The sequence below is a fragment of the Diplotaxodon limnothrissa genome, linkage group LG3 (assembly GCF_057381915.1).
Source record: "Diplotaxodon limnothrissa isolate DT_005_m linkage group LG3, D_limnothrissa_male_GT1.1, whole genome shotgun sequence".
Classification (NCBI taxonomy): domain Eukaryota; kingdom Metazoa; phylum Chordata; class Actinopteri; order Cichliformes; family Cichlidae; genus Diplotaxodon; species Diplotaxodon limnothrissa.
The window spans coordinates 23607626-23628606 of NC_140598.1; the positions used below are offsets into that span (position 1 = coordinate 23607626).

Below are 20981 nucleotides of genomic sequence, written 5' to 3' on the forward strand. Positions count from 1 at the left end.
AGATGTTTGGTTGTTTTGAACAATTATATCAAACTGTAAGTATGATGTTTGGTATATAGTATTATATATTGCATGATATTGATATATTGCACTGTTTGAAGTGCTTCGTATATAAAAGTAGTAAACTGTGTACACAGTGTTTGGTGTGACAGAGCTGTTGTCACTGAATCACAGGTTCAGATGTTTCAGCCTCATAATAAACAAACACGTTTTCAGAGACTCGAGGATTTGACCTTCCAAAAGTCTCAGACATGTTTTAATGAGCTCTCACAGTCTGCAGCCAAACAGGTCAAATTATAAAGAACAGCTGGATCAACCCAACATGACCTCTGACCCCGAAGCAGCTGTTAGACCTGTGTATTTGAAAAAAAATATGATTTTTTTATGGTGAAAGCAAGATTCCAGACTGCAGTTTTGGTCAGATCATGTTTTTAAATAAAAAGCAGAAAAATCAACATTAACATTTTCTCACTTTATAAATATTATGAATGATTTTTTCATCTAATCTCCTGAACTAGAAGAGGACACCTCACAGCTGTTTCTCACCTGCAGGTCAGCCAGGAGGAGACAGAGATGAACTGTGAGTCGGACGATCTGAGGACAGACAGAAACTCTCCTGAACATCCAGCAGTCGACTCTGATGATCATCATGTTCAGACTCGGACCAACAGTGTGTGTCTGTGCTGTCAGTGACTCTGAACTACAGTTTATTCATCTTGTTCATGAGATTTACTGACACAAAGTCAAACTGTGTTACAAACACACATGAATTTCTGATCTCAGAGTCAGTGAGTGTTGGAGCTTCAGGTTAGACAAATTAACTATTTTATGTTGGTGTGATTGTTTATTAGCTTCATGTGACTTTTTCTTCTTTAAGTACAGTCCACTGGAAAACACTTTGTATAAAAATCATCTCTTTGGCTGGCATTGTTTTTAGTTTGTAAACCAATCTTACCCAGTTTAACAGATTGTACAAACTGTTAACGTCTCTCTCTGATCCTGCACTGAGAAGTTTGACAACCTCTTCAACTTTTCTTTAACATGACACACTGTTCAGCTCAGATTTAAACTGCTTTGACCTTTGACACCAGCAAAACATCCTGAACAACTTTGCTGGGTTGAGACCTGATTACTTTTCATAAACAGACCCATAAGACTCAAAAATATGAAACATATTTTCACATTTATACTGTTGTATAGATGATGCAAACTTTTGTACACTGATGCTCTTTTGGGTGAAGTTTGACTCATTTGTTTAGATGGATTTTCAGATCCACCAGTTTGGCTCAAGTTAGAAACATTGTGATTTTAGGGAAAATTGCCACTCATAATGTATAAATATAGACGTCATGTTTGTGTGGATTTGTAATGAGACAGCAGTGAAGCAGTGAAGTCATCCTGTTGCCCACAGAAACAGACTGTGAATTAGTAAAGTAACACATGGAGCGCATGAGGAACAAAGGTCATACATGTATCTCCTGAAGTGGATTCTGGGTCTCTGACTTCCTCCCACAGTCCAAAGACATCAACGGGTGTTTTTTATTTATCCGTGTATGCTGTGTGTGAATGTGTGGTTCCTACAGAACTTAATGGTCAGTAACACTAACATGTAAACATGAGTGCATCACATCAGCACATGAAAGAACAACAGTGTGGCATTAATATTACAGCAGTGAGGACAGTGTGATGAACTGATGCTCTGATCTCTGGTCTGACCAAAGCTTTAACTCCAAACATCTCTCCACTGTTAGAGCTTCTGCACTGTTTCAGGTTCAAATCATGGTTCATACTTTCATGGCCTGATGGTGTGACGCCTCCACCTACATCACTGAACTGCTCCACTTCTGTACTCTTCTCTCTGTGGCCTTCTTGAAACATCCTCTTGGTGTTTGTGGGGTTTTTCTCAGTTCATGTGTGCCTTATAAGAGTTTGTTTTTTAAAGACAATGACAATCAGTGAATTCCTTCTGTGATTGAATGAAATATGAGCACTATGTAAGTGTGTAAGTGTTAATAAAGATTTACATGTACCTGTTGAATTCTCTTTTCATTGTTTTTGTCCCTCCAATAACAGACAAACCTCTGTTTCTGAAGTGCCTTAGAGCAACGTCTTCCTCTGTAACTGAATGCTGTGGGTAAACATGTCTTTACTTCTGTGCCTGAAAACAACATCTCCCTGTAGAAAGTGAAGGCTGAGCTCACTCAGATCACTCAGTCAGATCAACTGAGCTTAGAAATAAATGGATTTGTTGATTTTACAATGCTGTGATTGCAGCTATTCCACAACTCTCTCTGTTAATGGTACACATGGCCACTGATTAAATGGTCATTGATCAATGATCATTATTCTTTCGGATAGCGATTGAGATTGTGGATAGAAGTGGCAGAAATGGGCTTCCTCCAAAGAGTGGTTGGCCTCTGCCTTACAGATAGGGTGAGCAGTTTGGCTATTGGGGGGGCTCAGGGTAGAGCTGCTGCTCCGTCACATCGAAAGAAACCAGTTGAGGTGGTTTGGGCATCTGACGAGGATGCCTCCTGGGTGAATTGTTCCATGCATGTCCCACAAGAAGGAATCGAATGGAACTGAAGAAATCACTTGGAAGAGTGACAAAGCATTTCTCCAATTGAATGCGTCCAGATAAACAGAATCAACCTTTTGTGACACTTTTATAATGTTCAACACGATTACTAACAGATAACACACCCAGTGCACTAAACTCACTGTGTGCAGGACTTTGTTTGGTGTTTACATAAACGGTAAATGGTCTGAATTTCTATAGCGCTTTACTAGTCCCTATGGACCCCAAAGCGCTTTACACTATATTCAGTCATCCACCCAGTCACACACTGGTGATGGCGAGGCATTCAGTGGGGCAAAAAAGTATTTAGTCAGCCACCAATTGTGCAAGTTCCCCCACCTAAAATGATGACAGAGGTCAGTAATTTGCACCAGAGGTACACTTCAACTGTGAGTGACAGAATGTGAAAAAAAAAATCCATGAATCCACATGGTAGGATTTATAAAGAATTTATTCGTAAATCAGGGTGGAAAATAAGTATTTGGTCAATAACAAAAATACAACTCAATACTTTGTAACATAACCTTTGTTGGCAATAACAGAGGTCAAACGTTTACTATAGGTCTTTACCAGGTTTGCACACACAGTAGCTGGTATTTTGGCCCATTCCTCCATGCAGATCTTCTCGAGAGCAGTGATGTTTTGGGGTTGTCGCCGAGCAACACGGACTTTCAACTCCCGCCACAGATTTTCTATGGGGTTGAGGTCTGGAGACTGGCTAGGCCACTCCAGGACTTTCAAATGCTTCTTACAGAGCCACTCCTTTGTTGCCCGGGCGGTGTGTTTTGGATCATTGTCATGTTGGAAGACCCAGCCGCGTTTCATCTTCAAAGTTCTCACTGATGGAAGGAGGTTTTGGCTCAAAATCTCACCATACATGGCCCCATTCATTCTGTCCTTAACACGGATCAGTCGTCCTGTCCCCTTGGCAGAAAAACAGCCCCATAGCATGATGTTTCCACCCCCATGCTTCACAGTAGGTATGGTGTTCTTGGGATGCAACTCAGTATTCTTCTTCCTCCAAACACGACGAGTTGAGTTTATACCAAAAAGTTCTACTTTGGTTTCATCTGACCACATGACATTCTCCCAATCCTCTGCTGTATCATCCATGTGCTCTCTGGCAAACTTCAGACGGGCCTGGACATGCACTGGCTTCAGCAGCGGAATACGTCTGGCACTGCGGGATTTGATTCCCTGCCGTTGTAGTGTGTTACTGATGGTGACCTTTGTTACTTTGGTCCCAGCTCTCTGCAGGTCATTCACCAGGTCCCCCCGTGTGGTTCTGGGATCTTTGCTCACCGTTCTCATGATCATTTTGACCCCACGGGATGAGATCTTGCGTGGAGCCCCAGATCGTGGGAGATTATCAGTGGTCTTGTATGTCTTCCATTTTCTGATGATTGCTCCCACAGTTGATTTTTCACACCAAGCTGCTTGCCTATTGTAGATTCACTCTTCCCAGTCTGGTGCAGGTCTACAATACTTTTCCTGGTGTCCTTCGAAAGCTCTTTGGTCTTGGCCATGGCGGAGTTTGGAGTCTGACTGTTTGAGGCTGTGGACAGGTGTCTTTTATACAGATGATGAGTTCAAACAGGTGCCATTCATACAGGTAACGAGTGGGGGACAGAAAAGCTTCTTACAGAAGACGTTACAGGTCTGTGAGAGCCAGAGATTTTCCATGTTTGAGGTGACCAAATACTTATTTTCCACCCTGATTTACGAATAAATTCTTTACAAATCCTACCATGTGGATTCATGGATTTTTTTTTCACATTCTGTCTCTCACAGTTGAAGTGTACCTCTGGTGCAAATTACTGACCTCTGTCATCATTTTAGGTGGGGGAACTTGCACAATCGGTGGCTGACTAAATACTTTTTTGCCCCACTGTACATACATTGTAGCCACAGCGGCCCTGGGGCGCACTGACAGAGGCGGGGCAAAATGAAAACAAACTACAAACTGCTGAGCTGTTGAACAGCTGATCCAGCCTTTAGTCTGAGCTGCAGTCAGTCACACAAACGGGTTGAACAGGGTGTGTTCTGTGCAGCACCTGCATGTAAAACAGAAGCAAAGCTGTTCCTGTGAAATGAAAGTGAAAGCCTCTCTGAGCGTCTCCCTGTAGAAAATGGAGGCTGAGCTCAGTCAGATCACTCAGCCTGCAGACAAATGGAGGCGTGTTTGAGACGTGCAGATAAACAGTCAGCTTTGTGTCGGCCTCTGAGGGCTCAGGGCCGTCCTGATTTCATGTTATCAAGTGCATGACGGCTCTCTGCAGACACTTTGAGTCCTTATGCACATTTTCACGAGTCCTCATCTCTGTGGACCTGAAGGGATTACCCACAGTTCATAGTGCTGTGATGGTGAAAGCATTAAGAACAAGGATGGAAAATAAATAAATAACCAAACTGAAGGTTCAGAGGAATGTAGCTCATCACAAATGCTTCATGATGAAGTTTTCACAATGATGAATAATTTGATTATTTTACAGTTTCTTCCTGTAAAGTTAGAGCCTGAAAACAGACAAAATCAATCAGTAAATGTCAGATCACACGACGAGGTCTGAGGCACCACGACAGTTAGCATCACAGCAGAGGTGACAAAGTGCTTTCTGTGGCCTGTTTATCTTCAGTTCTTTGAATTTAATTAGACATTAATTTCATTAATTAGAATTAATTTCAGTACATTAAACATTAGCAGAAGGATGGAGAGCGTGCTATATGTATTTCTTGCACTTGCACAAACACAAACAGCAGCTCTTCTTGTTTTTGCCACTCAATCTAGAAGAGAATTTAGATCAAGAAATTTCCACGATCATTATGATTTTATTTTATTTTATAGGAAATGCAGTTTGACGTGTTTCCAATACTGAGGATGAGGATACACTATAAAAAATTTAAAGCTGTTAGTTTTCCTGTCTTGTAAAAAGTAAAGTTTTTGTTCATGCACAGAAAATGAATATTTTTCAGATTTCAATGGACTTTCTGTCATTTTTGTTTTGTTTTGTTGGGGTTAAAACGATGCCACCTTAAAATGAAACTGAAAAATAAATATTGACATTAAGACAAGAAAAAAGTTTTCACACTTACATCTTTTTTTTTCTTTTTTGCTTACAGTTTTTTTTCAGTTTCAGTTTGCTGGCACTGTTTTGGCGTCTGGGGGCACGATTGTTAATAACAAACACACAAATATTACATCTTTTGAATCTGTGATGACATGTGACAATATGATGAAGTTCACATGATGTAGCTTCTCTGCCAACAACACAAATGAAAGAATAAATAATTTAAACCAAAGTAAGAGTTTATTGTTCAAATACAGAGACACTCTCACACTGACCTTTGTTGTTTGTTCTCTGTCCTTCATACAAACATTTGGGGCTTACAGACTCTGTGAACACTGAGTTTTCAGGCTTTTCTAATGCTGTGTGAGCAGCAGGAAAATACAATCAGAGCATAAACACACATACATACAAGGTCAAAGACGAGTAGCTACACTTTTTAAACGCAATAACTGATCACTGATGTGAAGTCAGCGAGTACCGAGGTGAACTTTTCTTATCTTTGAGATCTATTGAAACAACTACATTAAATCATACTGCTGAGTGACAACAATAGCGTTATCTAAGGTTAGAGGGTTACCTAGGCAACCAGGGATGTGCATAACCATCTGTCAGCTACAAATTGATGCATGAACGATGGGATGAGTTCATACTTGGATGTAATTTTAGTGAAACAGCTGATCGAGGATTAGTGTTGTTGAGGTTTTGTGGTCCACAGCTCACACTCACATAATGAGGTCATATTTGATCTTATAAACAAAAACACTGATCCCAGGTCTGTAACACTGTTCATGGATACTGAGGGTAAACAACACACACAGCTCACAAAGATAAAGAGAAAACTGAAACCAGATCTTGATGATTGAAACATTCAGGTGTGAAAAACTTCATAAATATGTAATCTGAGCTCAAAATGATGTAACTACAGTCAGTGGAAACAAAACCATCAAAGTGAAAAATGTTCAAGTGTTGATTTCATTTGTTTGAAGAGTTAAAAGTAGGCGTGCACAACAAAATGTCTCAGTGAGCTGTGTCACACTCAAAGTCAGAGCTTTCTGTGTCAGAAAGAGGCTAAATCACCATGGTAACTGATGGTGAAAGATCACCTGGTCAGGAGCATTTCATGTTCAGAGTTTTGTTTTTAAATCAGCTGTTAGAGCCACGTTTTCACTGTGATGTCGATTCTCTGCTGGAGGAAATGTTTCATATGTGCAGCTTGTTAAACTGTAACTTACTGAAGCCACTGAGTGAAGCTAAACTGCACATCACACTGTTACAATGTACCTGTATTCATGTAGTGGAGACATTAGTGAAGTTATCAGTGAGTAACGTCTCTGATTGGACTGGGTGGCGCTCACAGGGACCATTTTGTGTAGAAGAAAAGTCACATGGTACATGAAATGCTCCTTTTCATCTGAGCGTGCTCAGAGCCTGAAGCAGAGAAAGGTGATAATCACCACGGTGATACCTGCTGTCTCTGACTGCAGTTTCAGGTTTAGTTGAGCCAGCTAACACAACGTGCTCAGTTCATCTGTTTCTGCAGGATTTTAAACACTGACAACACCCAGAACTCTGAACAGCAGCAGCAGACTCAAAGCTGGAAAAACCTCTGAGACATTTTAAACCTGCTGCACTTAAACAGGAGGCTGGTTTGTTTCCTCACTCTGCGATTGTCTACGTTTGTAGATCAAAAAACAACAACAGCAACAACAAGAAGAAGCAGAGCAGGAACTGACAGACCAACAATCAGTGCAACAGATCCATCCTCCTTCTCTTTGTCTTCATCCTTCTCTTGTCCTCCTGTCTGACCTGCAGGTGAGAAACAGGTGTCAGCTGTCAGGTAGGTGATGAGTGAAGAACAGAACAGAATCCATTTCCTCTTCAAACTGCTGTCAGACATTATCTACTGCACTCTGATCACATCACTCAGACCAGCTGCTTTCTACAAAGTCTCATCAGCAACATCTTTACAAACCAACATCAACAACCAGGAAGCAGCTTCACCTCTGATCACACACACACTCAACTCTACTCACTCACCTGGAGGAACAACAACACTCAGGTTGGTGCTGATGATTAGAGTCATAGGTCCTCCCACTCGCTGGACAACACGACACTCGTATGATCCAGCATCATTAATCGTCACATCCTTCAGAATCAAAAGACAAGTCTCCATCTTTCATCTGTCTGTCCTGCAGATCCACACGGTTCTTAAAAGATGGATGCTGGTTGTCTGGAACAAAGTGACCGTCCCGGTACAAAAACACATATTCATCTCCCAGGTCAGCTCTGCTCCACTTTACAACTATGATGTTGTTGTTTGGAGCTCGACATGTCAGAGTGACGTCCTGTCCAGACTCAGCTGTGATGGTTTTCTGGTCTGAAAGAGGAAACAACACAGAGCAGAGAGGTTAAAGGTCAAAGTGTTCACTTCTACAGCAGCCAATCAGAAACACACAATAAAAGATTGTCTTCTGTTATTAGATGATGATCTTTGATTGTGTTTCTTCTTGTGTCCCTTCAAGCGTCACCACAGCGAGTCTTCTCCTCCTCCTCACCTGATCCCGAGCATCTTCATCAGGGCTGATTTGTGACAGAAGGACAGCAGCAAGAGTGAAAGGGAAGGTTTGAAGATGGCAGTGAGCTGCTGTCATGTTTGCTTTGGAGACTCTGACACAAAGACAGGAGGCCGAGCTGAACATGTTCAGATTTTCATTGAGAGCAGAATGGACGAGATTATGAACGAGTTCATCGGAGGGAAGCTCAGGCTGAGACGTTTGGAGACAAAGTTCATGAGCAAAGACTGAGATGGATGAAAAACATCATCTGAAAAACAAATCTTTGGTTTTAGAATCTGTTAGTTTGATAAAATGTTGTTGATGGACGAGTTCATTGAGACTCTGGATGTCTGTCAGACTGAGTCACTGCTTTTTATTGTAACAGCTGTACTGATGCTCCTGAATCTGGCCTCTGACACAAACCTCCAAACAGTAAGAATGAAAAAAGAATAAAACTATTAAAACTCTTCAAGCAATAAATAATCAAACCTGAAAAAGAAGAAAATCATCTGGAAACTAAACTGAACTAAACACAAAAAGTCCAAATGGAATAAAAACTCAAACTAATGAGAAAAAACTACAATAACTCTGTTCCACAAACAACAACATGTGCTGATAATAAGTGAACATAATGTGTGAGAGAAAGCAGCCTCTCATTATAAGACACTGTGAGTCTCTGCATGCTGCCTTTATGGAGCTACAGCTGTTTGTATACACTGAACAAGAAGCTTTGTAGCTGCATCCTGACTCCTGACACTACAACACATCACACTGACACACACATTACACTTCTTTGTGCCTGTGCTGCAAACTGCACCAACACACAGACTCCACCCAGCTTTGTGTCGATCGCAACACTGAATGAGTAATAAACTGCTTCTTAGAGAAATATAATCAGCATGTAAACCAGACTGAGACTCTTTATCTCAGAAATAAACTCAGTTTAGTTTCTATCAGTTAAATCTCACCTGCAGAGATGAACAGGACAAACATCAGCGTGGAGCAGAGCGACGCAGTTACAGCAGACATGTCCATGTTCTCTGTTTCTGCTGATCTGACTCTTAGTTTGTTCTAAATGTCTGAGTCTGTTGGTGTTTTCACTGAATAACTGAACCTGAGTTTAAACCTGAACACATCAGATTACATTTAAGGTTTAAATAAAGTTAAAGCTGCGGCTCAAACTCTTCCGTGTCTCGTGAGGACGTCGCGTTAGAGTGACGTTTGGTAGGTTGGACTGAGGATGCGCAGAAATAAGTGCATCACAACAAACGAGGCGAAGTAGAAAAGTTTTAGTGTTCAGCTGTTGAACGATCTCCACAGAACAAAATCAGAACCTCTCATGTGTCGTCATGTAGGAACAGTTTGTGTTTCAGTCGCTGAAGCAGAAGAACGTTTTGTTTCTGACGGCAGTTTGATTCTTGTTTCATCGTCACAAACAGAAAAACTGAAACAATATGAAAATAAGTCTCAGGGAAATATTTTTACTGTGCAGCCAAAACTTCCTGTTTTATCTCAGAGTTAAATCTCACCTGCAGAGACGAACAGGACAAACATCAGCGTGGAGCAGAGCGACGCAGTTACAGCAGACATGTCCGTGTTCTCTGTTTCTGCTCATCTGACTCTTAGTTTGTTCTAAATGTCTGAGTCTGTTGGTGTTTTCACTCAATAACTGAACCTGAGTTTAAACCTGAACACATCCGATCAGATTAAAGGTTTAAATAAATCTGAATGTCACTGAGGGTTAGAGCTGATCTGTTGTTCAGCTGCTCGTTTAAACTCAACACTTTGAAGATGCTTTGAAAGTCTGATATGTTCGACCAATATAATTTGAATTTTCTACCAATGATCTTTCAGGCTTTTCATGGTTAACATCCACTGAAAATGAAATTATATTTTAAATTTAGTTTCACTCGTTTTTGGAGTTTCTGTTCAAATATTTTTGTGGGTTGATGTTAACCAAACGTTAACCAAGAAAACTGAAACGTTTTACCTAAAAAACTGAAAATCTCTGTTCTTTATGGAGAACCAGTGAGTCCTACTTCCTGTGTCTAGTTTTACTTCGTCTGTCTCGTCCTCTGTGATTGGCCCATGAAGGTTATAGTTTCAGATGGTGATGAGTAGATGACACATGGAGTGTGTGGCACATTCACTTTGCTGTGTTGACACTGTGTTGGTGTGACACTGAAGGGCGATTGATTAATAATTGCCAACAACCTGGATAAAGAGTGTGAGACTAAACTTGGGTGATTCATTCTGACAGCTCTGTACTGTACTGTGTTACACGAGCGCTGATGGCTCACGTCTGCTTGTAGATCAGCTGATCACAGCCTGGAAACAGCTGGAGCTCACAAAACAAATGATTCCGACTTATTTCTTTATCCCTGCTGCACTCAGTCGTAGAGTTCCTCTACCTGCCACATCCACTTTAACCCCAGACTACCTTTTACTGAGTACTACGGTAGGACCTGAGTACTTTTCAGAGCCTGTAGTTTTCACTTTTACTTCTGTAAAGAAGTTTAATGAGTACTTCAGCTATTACCAGAGTATTTGTACAGCTTGAGTAGCTGTACTTCTTAACTACAGATTTTTTTTTTTTTTTACTTTTGTCCCTCTGAAAGTGTCTAATTATCAGTAATTATCTATTATTTACTGAATAATATGTAGAATATAAAGCAGAAGCTGTGGATGACTTACTGTAGTCAGTTCAGGAGAATCCTCAGAGTTTCTGCTCCTCATCATGATGGAAACATGAAAACATGTTGATGCTCTTTGAGCTGGAATCAGTCCAAAGCAGCCGTGAGTGTGAACCAACAGACATCCTTATAATAAATCTGACATGAATCCTGATAGAAATCCTGCTCACTGACCTCTCTAACTGTAACTCTGTCACTGACACATCTGCCAACATCTGTTCCTGTAACAGCTCAGAGGAGTTCAGCACTTTCTGATTATTATCAGAAAAATCAGAACAGGAGGAGCGTTTTTGTAAATGTGGCTGAAAGCGGCGAGGCAAGTTTATTTATATAAGTTCATTTATATAGCACAATTCAACAACAAGGTGATTCAAAGTGCTTTACAGAGACATTAAAAAACAAAAACAATAAAAAGCATGATTTAAAAAAACTGTAGATAAAATCAGAACAATAGATAAAATCAGTAGTTAAAATGTTAGTTTTGAAATTTAAGCTTAAAAGTGTGGATTTGGTGCTTTATTCAAATCCAGCTGAGAACAGGTGAGTCTTCAACCTGGATTTAAATAAACTGAGTGCTTCAGCTGATCTGAGGCTTTCTGGGAGTTTGTTCCAGATATAAGGAGCATAAAAGCTGAATGCAGCTTCTCCATGTCTGGTTCTGACTCTGGGAACTGATAAAAACTGGATCCAGATGACCTGAGGGATCTGGAAGGTTCATACTGGGTCAGGAGGTCACTGATGTATTTTGGTCCTAAACCATTCAGAGCTTTATAGACCAGCATCAGAACTTTAAAGTCTATCCTCTGACGGACAGGCAGCCAGTGTAAAGACCTCAGAGCTGGACTGATGTGGTCCACTTTTTTGGTCTTAGTGAGGACTCGAGCAGCAGAGTTCTGAATGAGCTGTAGTTGTCTGACTGATTTTTTAGGTAGACCTGTAAAGATGCTGTTACAGTAATCAAGCCTACTAAAGATGAATGCATGGACTAGTTTTTCCAGGTCCTGTTGAGACATCAGATCTTTTATCCTTGAAATATTCTTGAGGTGATAGTAAGCTGACTTTGTTATTGTCTTAATGTGTTTTTCTAAGTTTAGGTCTGCATCCATCACTACACCCAAATTTCTCGCCTGGTTTGTGGTTTTTAGGTGTATAGATTGAAGTTCTCTGGTGAGCTGTAATCGTTTTTCTTTGGCACCAAAGACTATTACTTCAGTTTTGTTTTTGTTTAGCTGGAGAAAATTGTGGCACAACCAGTCATTAATTTCCTCAATGCATTTACCAAGAGCCTGTACAGGGCCTCGGTCTCCTGGTGACATTGTGATATATATTTGTGTGTCATCTGCATAGCTGTGGTAGTTTATTTTGTTGTTCTTTATAATCTGTGCCAGTGGGAGCATGTAGATGTTAAACAGAAGGGGTCCCAAGATGGAACCTTGGGGAACTCCACATGTGATACTAGTCTGCTCAGATGTGAAGTTACCTATTGATACAAAGTATTTCCTGTTTTCTACGTATGTTTTGAACCAGTTTAGTACAGTTCCTGAAAGACCTGTCCAGTTCTCCAGTCGTTTGAGTAATATGTTGTGGTCAACTGTATCAAATGCTGCACTGAGATCCAGTAAAACTAAGACTGACATTGTTCCACTGTCTGTATTCAGACATATGTCATTAAACACTTTGGTCAGAGCGGTTTCAGTGCTGTGGTTCTGTCTAAAACCTGACTGGAAGGCATCGTAGCAGTTATTCTGTTTTAAGAAGTAATTGAGCTGTTGAGAAACTGCTTTTTCAATGATCTCACTTACAAATGGGAGATTTGAGATCGGCCTGTAGTTTTTCATTTGTGTCTTGTCAAGATTGTCCTTTTTCAGTATAGGTTTGATTACAGCAGTTTTTAGTGGTTCCGGAAACACACCTGACATTAAAGAAAAGTTGACGATCTGTAACAGGTCTGACTCCAAAGTCTTTGAGACCTTTTTGAAAAAACTTGTTGGCAGTACATCTAAACAGCAGGAGGAGGAGTTCAGTTTACCTAAGATGTCCTCCAGGTCTTTGCTGTTAATCGGGTGAAACTGTTTCATGGTGTTTAAACAGTTTTTCGGTGGACACAGTACATATCCTGGATCTGCTGTTGATGTACCTGCTTGTCTAATCTTTTGGATTTTTTCTGTGAAGAATTTGGCAAAGTCATTGCAGGCCATGGTTGAATGAAGTTCAAGCTCAGCTTTCCTACACTCTCTTTTTTCATTTTTCACCAGTGTGGAGTTTCTCCATGGAGACTTTTTCCTTCCAGAGATAACCTTCACCTTAATGGGAGCAATAGTGTCCATTACATTTAACATGTTAGCATTGAAGCTATTGACGAGCTCATTGACTGAACCTTTGGACAGGTCAGGTGTTATTGGGAAGACCTGGTTAAAGATCTCACTACTGTGTTCAGTTATACACCGTTTTGTGATCACAGCTGTTGATATATTTGTGTGGGCTGAGATTTTACTTTCAAAGAAAACACAGTAATGATCAGACACGCCCACATCAGACACAGTAATGTTTGAAATGCTCAGGCCCTTGGAGATCAGTAGGTCAAGAGTGTGTCCTCTATTATGTGTGGCCTCTGTTACATGCTGAGTCAGCCCAAAGTTGCCCAGAGTGTTACTCAGGTCTTTAGTCCCTTTGTCCTGAGGGTTGTCCACATGGATGTTAAAATCCCCAACAATAATTACACAGTCGAAATCAACACAGATCACAGACAGCAGTTCACTGAGGTCATTAAAAAAGTCTGTGCAGTATTTGGGAGGCCTGTAAACATTAAGAAACACAACTTTGGATGAGGCCTTCAGCTGTAAAGCCACATATTCAAAAGATAGCTGCTTACATCGAAATGATTCATAAAATAAGACAGCAAAATAATTATTCTGTCCTGATTTTAGTTTTTATAAAAAAAACCCAAAAATCCTCAGGAATAAAAACTGAATGTAAATAAATAATAAGTAAAATATATTACATATAATCAACACACCGTACTAAATGAAAGTTTATATAAATCACATTTATAACAAATAAATTCTAATCAGAAGCCTCTTTATGATTATGATTTCCCCACCATCAAATAAAACAGAAGAGATAAATGCTGATTATAGATCTTCTTTTGTTGTTGTTCCTTAAATTATTTATTTATTTAAAATATTCTGGAAACATCCAGAGGATGTGTTTTAGTTACATTTTTGGTCATGTGTTTTTTAAAACTTTATTTAAATTGAATGTTTTTCTCAATAATTACTCCAAGGTTTTTTTTGTCCAAATGTCAGCTTGTTGTTGTCATAGTAACAATGTCAGTCAGTGTACTTACTGCTTTCCTTGGGTTACTGTGTCTATAACATAGCTAGCATTGTTTTATCCTATTAAACAGAAATGAGGCATCTTTGGCACAATTTTGGTTTTAGATGCTGTGATTTGAAGCATTGGGTTTTGCATTATGTCCACTGACATTTTTACATGGTGTTCAAAATTACTGCCCAAATATCTGCCCAGAGATGTATGCAACACAAAAAATGACTTCCCCATTCAAGCACCAATGCCACAGCAAGTTTTACAGTTTCACCAAAACAAAATGTTTTATTTGTCTTTAGAGGAACATCAGAGGGACACATCTAACACAACAAACAAAGCCTTGTAGAAAGGAAACAAAAATGACGTAAAAGGCTTCCCACTCCTACAGCTACAAAAATGTATAATTAATTACAATAATAATAATTTCTACAAAAAACTAATTTAGCTCTTCTAGATGCAGAAACTTCATCACACAAGTAAGCACAGCCTGATTGGAAATGGGGCATAGGTAGGGACAACCAGTCTTGTAGTCGTCCCCATTCAATCTCCAACCGATGATCACCTTCCAGCTGGAACTTACATAACCATAAAGGTAAGGAAAGGAAAAACTCAATGCTTCATGGGAATCCCCCGGCAGCCTACGTCTATTGCAGCATAACTAAGGGAGGATTCAGGGTCTAACTATATGCTTTAGCAAAAAGGAAAGTTTGAAGCCTAATCTTGAAAGTAGAGATAGTGTCTGTCTCCCGAATCCAAACTGGAAGCTGGTTCCACAGAAGAGGGGCCTGAAAACTGAAGGCTCTCCCTCCCATTCTACTTTTAAATACTCTAGGAACAACAAGTAGGCCTGCACAGCGAGAGCGAAGTGCTCTAATAGGGTGATATGGTACTACAAGGTCATTAAGATAAGATGGGGCCTGATTATTTAAGACCTTGTATGTGAGGAGCAGGATTTTGAATTCAATTCTGGATTTAACAGGAAGCCAATGAAGGGAAGCCAGTCTCAGACCAACAGAATAGACCCAGCAGAAGAAGCTACTTCCATTTAGGAGTTTTCAAGGCCTCTGAGGATTTCCTCCAGTTTTTATCCATCTATTGGTATCAAGACTGCATCTGTGAGGATTTTCTGCCACAGAGGGAATTTTCCACGACTGCTACAGCTGCCAAACGTCTTGATGCATGCTCAATCATCCAGGTAAGTAAATCTCCAAAAGTTGATTCTGTTCATCTGGACGCAGCGTTTTGTGGGAGAAACGTTTCGTCACTCATCCAGGTGACTTCTTCAGTCTGAGCTGACTGCAGGTTTCCTCAATCTTATAAACAGAACATTTGCATAATGACTGAAAGCAGCCCACTGAAGGAAGAATGGGCTGGGAGGTCAGAGATCAGTGGGCTTTGGTCAGTGGTTGTTGATCATGACCTGACAGATCTGTATCCTGTGTGTGCACCCACTGTGGGCCTTTCCTGTGCTTAGTGTCAGCCTGAGCTCCATGCAGGCCTCAAAGGCCAAGCAATTCAAAAGCTTCACCAAAACAAGACACCACTCAAATAGCTGGACCCAGGCTCGCCGCCCTTATGGAGGAAAACATAGAAGATGATCTCTGTGAGTTATTTTTACTGTCATATTATAAAATGTGATGTTCTAGCATCATGTTATTCTTCTTAAGCCTTTGAAAAGCTTCCTCTGTGTCCATTAAACTGATGACTTTAGTGCTGCTGTCTACTTGTTACATTTAGTACTGTTTCATTTTCAACCTAGGAAGATCTGTAAAAAGGACTCACAATATAACATAATACTGTAAGATTACTTACAGGTAAAATACTCAGATTGTACTTAGATAAAAGTATGTAATCACAGACTCGCCCAGCCTGACTGCCTTGAAGTTCAGGTGTCTTCACTGCCTCCTCTGATAAGAGCTGGAGACCTGAGTAGGTTCGTCACCCATCAGCAGCAGATCACCTCTCGATCGGGCACGTTTTCATCTGGGAGGCTTTTAGAGCTCACTGCCCTCGGCGTCGCTGCTGGAACAACCAAGTTTTGCTATTGAATCTTTGACCTGCTGATCTCACAGAGGCAGGAGACCCAGAACATCCATGCGAGCTTCAGTTTATGCTCTGTCCTGTCATCCAATCAGATTTGCATGTAATACACTGATATTCAGCCCCAGCCTGGTGTTCTCTCCATCTCTGACCTTTCACACAATTTAAACTAACAAACTTTCTCTTTAAAACTGTTTGTCAATCACAATTTACTCGATTTATTATTATTCTATCACATATTTATATCAGTCATAATGAACTCAGTATGATCTGAGCTGTAAACCTGTATTGATCATCACAAACCTTTATAGCGCTTCAGAGCAGCTCCTTCAGTGGCTGCAGCACCCACGATGTGGGACGGAGAGATTTCCTCCCCTCTGCTGTCAGACTCCACCACAAAGACTTTGCAGCTGATCAAACACACACATGTGCAATAGGACTAAGTGTAACACTCTTTTTCTGACAACGTTGTATTTGTACTCAGTTGTATATAGCATGTGTATTCTATTTTTATCCTATCATTCTATTCTATTCTATTGGGTACAGTTGTGTACAGTTTCTTATTCTATTCCAGGGTTCTCTCATGTTTGCTATGTAACTGCACTGTCCACTTCCTGCTGTAACAAAACAAATTTCCCACATGTGGGACTAATAAAGATGCTCTTATCGTATACTGTATAACCACAGGTTCACTTCACATTTGGTAGAATATAAAAGGACAAAGCTGGACAATTGTCATCACATTTCTCATTAGTTGCTGTTAGCACAAGCACACAAAGAAAGCAGAGCTTTAGCTTTAGCTCCCTACATCACTTTTAAGCCTGGATGTTGAGGCTTTTGCTTCCTCTCAGCTGTGATGACATCTCTGTCTGCTCCATCTCACCCAACATCATCCATCTGACCTGATGCTACCTGACAAACTAAAGATAAAATATTAAATTCATTTTGCATCACTTACATTTAAAATACATTTAAGGTGGATTTCTTAAAAGGGAAGGGACTGACCTGACTGTTGTGTCGAGACAGGTGTGAAGGGAGTTAAATCCAGTCTTATACTACGGACGTGTTTGGTTTTGGTCTGTAATACGTTGAGTTTATTATCTATAAGTTAACATAGCAAATCCTCCATCCAGAGGCTAAAGTGATATCAGAGCTAGACTACTTTAAGTGAAAACAGATGATCGTCTGAGCCTTAAATGAAATAAGGTTAAAAAGAAATGCTGCTATCGACAGTGTGAGGCAGTGAGCTCTGTTATACCATATTTTTTAATTTTCTTTATTATTATTATATTATAGTGTTATTACCTTCCTGTTACTTCATAATAGAATGACAGTTAATGGTAAAAGTCTTGAATAGTTTTGAATTTATTTTTCCATGATCACATTTCATTCAATCACTCGTGGACTTGTGTGAATGTTACATGTGTTATTTTCACCCGTGGATTTACAGACACTGTGTGAACAGTTTTCATTTTATCCAAAGTTTTACTTGATGTCCAACTGATAAAATCACTGACAGACAACAGAAGCAGGAGCTCAGAGAGAAATTCAATTCAACTTTATTCATAAAGAGACAAATCACAACGTTTGGTTTTATTTTACAGAAACTTCAAACTAAACCAAATTCAGGACGTGTATTAAACCTGCAGCTGATCCCTGTCTGCTGTTCACTCCCTTTGATTTCTGTTACCAGCATCATCTCATGTTCCCCAGGTTCACTGACAACGCTGAAACCACCAGCGGGAGACTAAGAGTGCTGATTTAAAAAGATTCAGACATTTTATTTTGCTGCAGCTCAACATGAGGCTGGATCCTGATTCCTTTGTTGTTTTTGTTTTCTCTAGATGAAGAAAACAGCAGCAACAAGAAGCACAGCAGGAACTGACAGGCTGACCTTCAGTCCAACAGATCCTCCTGTGTGACCTGCAGGTGAGAAACAGGTGTGAGGTGTCAGGTAGGTGATGATGAAGAACAGAACAGAATCCATTTGCTCTTCAAACTGCTGTCAGACATTATCTGCTGCACTCTGATCACATCACTCAGACCAGCTGCTTTCTACAAAGTCTCATCAGCAACATCTTTACAAACCAACATCAGATTGTGTGTTTTGTGGTCTAAAGTTTTGTGCCTCTGGTTTCTCATTGGCTCACACTCTTGCAGAGCCGTAACACGCACATGAATGAGAGGTGGTGAGTGTAGTTCCTGTTAACAGGGTATTGCAGACCATCCCGCTAACTGCCGAATTTACTTTTGTCTGTCATATTTATGATGAAAAACAAATGTAATCAAATTAGATATTGATATTTTCATATGGGAATTGATCCTGCAACATGAAACGCTGGGATTGGAAGTTCAGCATCGCTCCGCACATCATACCTGTGAGATGACAGACAGCAGTGTGGAGGAGAGTGCGACACAAAAACACAGAAATATGACTGACAGCTGCAAACGAAGCAGCATCTGCTGCAGGTGAAAGATATTGGGACTAGCAGAGCAGAGTGGCTTCACTGTAAAACAAAATTAGCAGTGAGTGTGAAAAGTTTCTGTGTGTGGAGTTCAACACCGTCCACTCAGAAGCTGCATCACTGGATGGTAGATTTAAAAAGCTTGCATTCAGTGACAACAGAGCTGTTGATGAGGCACTTCAGAGAATAACTGCAGCAGCAAAGTGCACTCCCACCCAGCTCCACCATTACAGGGCCAAGTGAAGGAGGAGCCACAGACGTCTGCTGTGTGGAGCCTCTTTGATGAAAGAGCTACAGGAGATGCTGCAAAGAGAAATACTACAGCTGATGTTATGATGGAGATGAAATGTTATCTTGAGGAGCCCCTCATCCAACAAGGAGAAGGCCCACGGAGCTGGTGGGAGGCCAAGGCCACAGTCTTTCCCTACCTGTTGAAGGTGATGGAGGGGAGACTGTGCATTGTGGCAACATCTGTTCCTTTGGAGGGTCTTCTCAAAAACTGGGCAGATACTAAGGAGAAACCACATCAGCCCATCCAAGCTGAGGCAGCTGATTTTTCTGAATGTCAACCTGCACTGAGGACAAACTGTTTGGCTGCTGAGTTTGGTTCTGTTCTGTGGATTTGTTTACAGTGGGGCTTTTTGTGTTGAATTAAACTTAAAGGTTTGATTAAAATATTAAACAACAGTAAGAATGCCTGCTTTTGTGACAGAACAAAAACACAGAATTAGGCAATTATAAGGCTTTTCATAAAAACACTACATGCAAAAGGGTTTGTCAGCACACAAAGCATTCACATTTGCCAAGTAAAGCTAAAGTATGAGGCTACAGAGGATAATAACTTAAGAGACATTTGGGAGCCACGAGACGTGCAAGATAATCCAGAGCTTAGATCTAAATAAGGAAGTCTTAACTCAGTAATGGAGAATATCCTCACACATTAAGAAGCACCGAGGGAGGGAAGTCCTTCATTACTCTGTCAGTCAGGTAGGTGATCAGTGAAGAACAGCACAGAATCTATGTACCTGCATGTTCAGCTCAATTTGTGGATGCAATAAGAAGTAAAGTGAGAGTGATCAGCTTACCAGTGACTGTGATATTAACCAGGTTACTGATGGCACCATTACTGGACTCACACCAGTAAACTCCAGTGTCGTGAGGCACCAGCGCACTGATGGAACATGATTGATCACGTTGCTGTTGTCCCCGCCCATCTCCACACTCAGCCCTCTGCAGTTTGCTTGTGTTTCTCCTCACAGTCCAATCAGAAACGCTTTGGTCCTCCTCACAGATTACAGTCACAACATCTCCCTCAGAGAAATCAGAGCTGTGAGGAAGAGGAGAGGTTAGATCAGGGCAAGGCTGGACTGGGACAAAAAGTCGGGATGAAGATTGAAAATGTGACGTCATTCAGGGGTAAAACCGCAAAGGATTCTGGGAACTTGTGGCAAGAGGTACTAGCGCACGCAGGCTTTTGAACTCAGTTACACAGCGATAAAAAGAAACCCAAAAAATGGCAAGAAGCTGTTGTATTATTGACTGCAACAGCCGGTCGCATGACAGCCACGGGAAGCCGACGGGTAAAGAGATCTTTTTTTTATCGGATTACGTCGTTGAAGAGAAATTTTTTAAGCCATGTTTCCGAAGTAAGAGCCGACGGATGGTCTGGATATACCAAATATAACGTCCCAGAACTCTCCAGCTCACATGTTAGTCTGCTCCAAGCATTCCCACAAAGGTCAGAGTTTTGTTGTAGTTAATGCGTCATTTTTCTTAACATAATTGGTGATATAGGTTACAAGCAAGTCTGGCGCTGAACAGAAATTGCTCCTTTGTCTATTGTGCATAAATAGTGAATTGTCCTGACACAATATTGCGTTTCGCTTCTGTTATTATGGTACATTGACAGAAACATATACTTTTATTCACAGGGTAAAACAGGTTTTTTGTATCACTAATTGTCCAGTACGATTACAGCATACAATATTATTGTCACTGCTACATTTCTGTAACGCGTACCAGAAATTATTTCCACTACTAATCAATTACCGCTGAGCTCAAAGGTTATATTAATAAACGGTTAACGAATGTGTATTTATGACGACGATTTGTGAGACTGGTAAACTTACCTTTGTTCGTACGATGGTCTTTACTTTCTACACGGTGCATTTCAAGGTCCTGCACCCATCCGTCGGTAAACTGTACCTGGGCTTGTTGCAGTGACCTGAAGTTACTAAACTTCATGAGTGTATGCACTC

General features: G+C 40.6%; 1 protein-coding gene and 1 pseudogene across 1 annotated transcript in view; one reads left to right on the forward strand and one right to left on the reverse strand.

Annotated features, from left to right (window-relative positions):
- Window positions 1-20981, forward strand: part of LOC146635028 (hemicentin-1-like) — a 271871-nt gene that overhangs the window by 7861 nt on the left and 243029 nt on the right. The window lies entirely within an intron of this gene.
- On the reverse strand, window positions 7328-9323 carry LOC146635029 (coxsackievirus and adenovirus receptor homolog; annotated as a pseudogene).